This window comes from Malurus melanocephalus, unplaced genomic scaffold, assembly GCF_030028575.1.
Source record: "Malurus melanocephalus ecotype Western Australia unplaced genomic scaffold, MMel_1.1 scaffold_186, whole genome shotgun sequence".
Classification (NCBI taxonomy): Eukaryota; Metazoa; Chordata; class Aves; order Passeriformes; family Maluridae; genus Malurus; species Malurus melanocephalus.
Window position 1 is genome coordinate 427,273 of NW_026623418.1, and position 3,748 is coordinate 431,020.

Here is a 3,748-nt window from a genome sequence, read left to right on the forward strand (position 1 = left end):
AAGGAAAAGTATGTGCAGCATGGGAAGTTTTCAGAGAGTGGCTATATTTTCAAAAAAAAAAAAAAAAAACAAGTCCTTTTTATATCATAGAGACAGGAGGACTTAGACATCAACAGTTGAAAAAGCCAATAGATGCTGTTCATGTCTATTTTTCACCTGTAAATGTCCAGAGATAGATGAAGTTTTCTGTTCTTTTGGACCAGGATTTTTTTCCCAGACTGCTTCCAATTTTTCAGATGATAAGTTGCCATTCCATTCTTGGATTTATATGTAATGGTGTCTCAGAATGTCTGTGGTTTCCAACTGTATCCAGGTACCCAACTGKACTTCAAGGATGCCAGCTRCATTTTTCAAGGATGTTTCTGGTTCCCAGTTCCTGTTCTCAGGCTCACAGCTCCCTGGCTGCCAGGCAATTTCTCTATCAGTATTTTCAGCAGACATTTTTTCTGTTCAGTAATTTTCCCCTTCAAACCAGATCACTTTTATGGCTGCTCACATAACTGGGTAGAGCTGAATCTGGTAGAATTTATGTCTGTGTGTCTGTCTGCTCCTGCTCCTGCTTGTAGATCAGRGTGAAACCACACACAAGACACGACAGAGAGTGGTGATCAGGCGAAGGTCCCAGTGACTTGCTTATAAAAAAAACCAGCCCTTCTTATTCCCCTTCACACCATGCTGGTTCTTCCTAAACAAACCTTGAATCTTCCCTTTCTYTGTCTTTGTCCCCACACAGTAAAAATACCCAGAACTGATGTAGTCTAAGATCTCTACCTGGATCATGTATGTTCCTTACATGGTATCACTCATGTGGTTACTGAGGCACTGATGGTTTTSAAAGATCATTGATGCTTCCCTTCCTTTATCTGTAACATTTGGTCATTTTGCACAAATTCCCCCTAGCATTTCTGAGATCCACCTTTCCCTTGTGGAGACATCTGTAACTTTATTCAGCTTCTTGCTGTGCTAAGTAACACATGGCAGTTTCTTCATGTCAAGAAGTTTCTCATGAGATTTTCAGTCAGGTGCATTTCAGACCGAGCTCTACATTTGCCTTCACCCCTCAACACTGGTGTTCAAAGTAAGGTGGTACAAAACCCACTGTACATAAATGAAACATAATAATTCACAATAACCCAGTAATATTCCCTCAAATTCATTGGTTTATAAAAAAATAGTACTCTGTTCAGAACATTCTACTTCACTTTCTGCATGACCGCAGGTTCCAAGTTTTAGTTTTCTGTGGTAGAAATGTTGAAAGATTTTACAGATAATTTAAGGGCAGATTTATGAACAAGTGTACTTAGTGGTTCAAAAATCAGTGTTGCATGAAATCAGCTACGTTTTTTCAATATGAGAAATATAGACAAGGCTTCAGACTAAAGCTCTATATAACTCAATATCCTATACCTAAAAGCAACTGTGAGCAGTACTTGCAGAAGGGACATTTATGATTCTTTTTGTATTTCCAACAATTTTCAGTTCTGGGAATTTCCAAACCCTGGTGCTTTTTTTTTTTTTTTTTTTTTTTTTTTTTTTTTTTTTTTTTTTTTTTTTTTTTTTTAGTAATGTTCAAAAGTTTGCTCTTTTCTCCCTCTGAACCACTACTGTGGAGAGCATAATGGATTATATGCCAGTTCACATCTAACTTATATGAGTAAAAGCTTATATGAGTAAAAGCTTATATGAGTAAAAGTTTTCAGCAAAGAAGGAGATGATTCCCAGCCACCCTCCTCACTACCCACATGCAATGAAGATACTTTTTGACAGCCCTGCCCAGGCAACAACCCCAAGTGCACCCTCTGACCTGGCAGGTGTCACACAGGATTGTGCACTGTGATTCCTCCTGGATCCTCCTTGCAGTAAGACAACAGCCATCATCTGACCGTGGATGTCAGAGCTCTTGAGATCTGCAGGGCTTGCAGCTCTCAAGGCTGGCCTCTCCTGGTGTCACTCATCCCCTTGGGTGCATTGGTGCCACCCTCTGAAGAGGGAGGTACATGAAAGGTGCATTTTCCCTTTGGCACTGCTTTCCCATATGATTAGTCCAAATGACAGTTTACATCACACCAACTGTGTCCTGAACTGTTCAGATTCAAGCTGTCACTCCATGTTCTGACACTATGGCAGAAGCATAATGTTTTTGCTTCAGGAATTCCCTTTCCATCATCATCTTGTTGGCAGGGAAGTTTCAAGTAATGAAGTTTATAGCTAACACTGTACACRTAGTAACTTAGGTGCTTTCAGAAAGAAAAATTCAAGGGAACATTTACATCAACTGTATATATCAGCAATGTCCTTTGGCAAGGACTTCCCTGCATTTCTATCATTCGCATGGAAACACATTTCATTCTTTCCTATTTTGAACCTAGTTCCTTTTGATGGCCCCTCCCCAGAGTGATCCCATTTTCAGCGTGAAGAAGTCCTGTATATTGAGCTTTTTTCCATAAGGTAGACATAAGATTTTTTTTTTTTTTTTCCTGCACTTCATTGTACCTTTATTCCTCTCAGGATATTATTTTAGGGAGAAATTAGCTAATTCTTMAAAATGTGTGTAAACTATTGATTCTAATTAAATTCTGTTTCTCACTAGTTTTCCCTTATGTGGCTAATGAATACAAGAAGGGCTTCAACCACCTGCACTTTTTCCCAAATATGTTCATCAGATACAGAACAGGTAGCTACAGAAATCTTTTGACCTTGATTTTTTTTTTTTTTAATAGAAACTAACAGAGATGCTAGATATGACATACTTGCAATGAGTTAGGATTGAAAGAAAATTATTTCATATATGGATMTGATTATTATCTTAGGTATAAATTCATAACATTCCATTAACATCTTCTGTGATCGTTTTCAGAAAGAGGAGGCCGATTTTTGTCTAACTTATTGACATTTTTAATTGATTACATGAAACAAGGAGAAAAGGAGAATGAAATTGTGCTGAATTTGTCAGGGATGACCCTGCACTGCACATTTTTCTCTTGAATACATTGCCTAATAATTTTTTAATCCGTACAGTGTCTTCATCAATTTGATGGAGTAGCACGTGTTGGACATTCCTTAGAACATAAAGATATCACTTGGGACCAGAAAATCCCTTACACTTCTGTCTCTTWAAGAAAATTGAAGCTTCTAAGAGGCTTCACCCATAAATGGCTCAGAGAAGAAAAGACTGCAATGTGTAAGTTGTAAAATACTGAGTTACAGGGAGTACACATTAGAAGCAGAGCTTTATAAATTCCACAGGCCTGGTAAAAATTTCACTAGTTCTCTGAAATCAATCAACAGAAAATAAATCACTTTAAAATTGGCTTAAGTAGATTTCACTTGCTCCAGATAATTATCTATTTCTTATTTGCTATTTTATATATTTGTCTTTTCCAGGCTAATATTTTGTAGGGTTAAAGAATCTAACATTTGTTGTTTTATTATTTTTATCATTTTCATGTTTTAAAAATTCAGATTTAGAAGGGAGTTTAACATATTATGCGTCATAGATATGAAGTAGGATTTTTCCCATTAATGTTATTGAATGAACTTAATAAAGTTTAATAACAAATGAGGAGCTTTGCTGGGATGAAAGTAGCAATTATACTGACTTGATGTACAGTAATGAAGCAAATCTGCATGTAACCGTTTCCAGATTTCTTTATGATTCAATAAACTCTGTTTTTATGCACACACAAATTATTCCCCAACTTTGACATGAAGTAAATGTGTTTTGCACTAAATGGAAAATTACTTATTA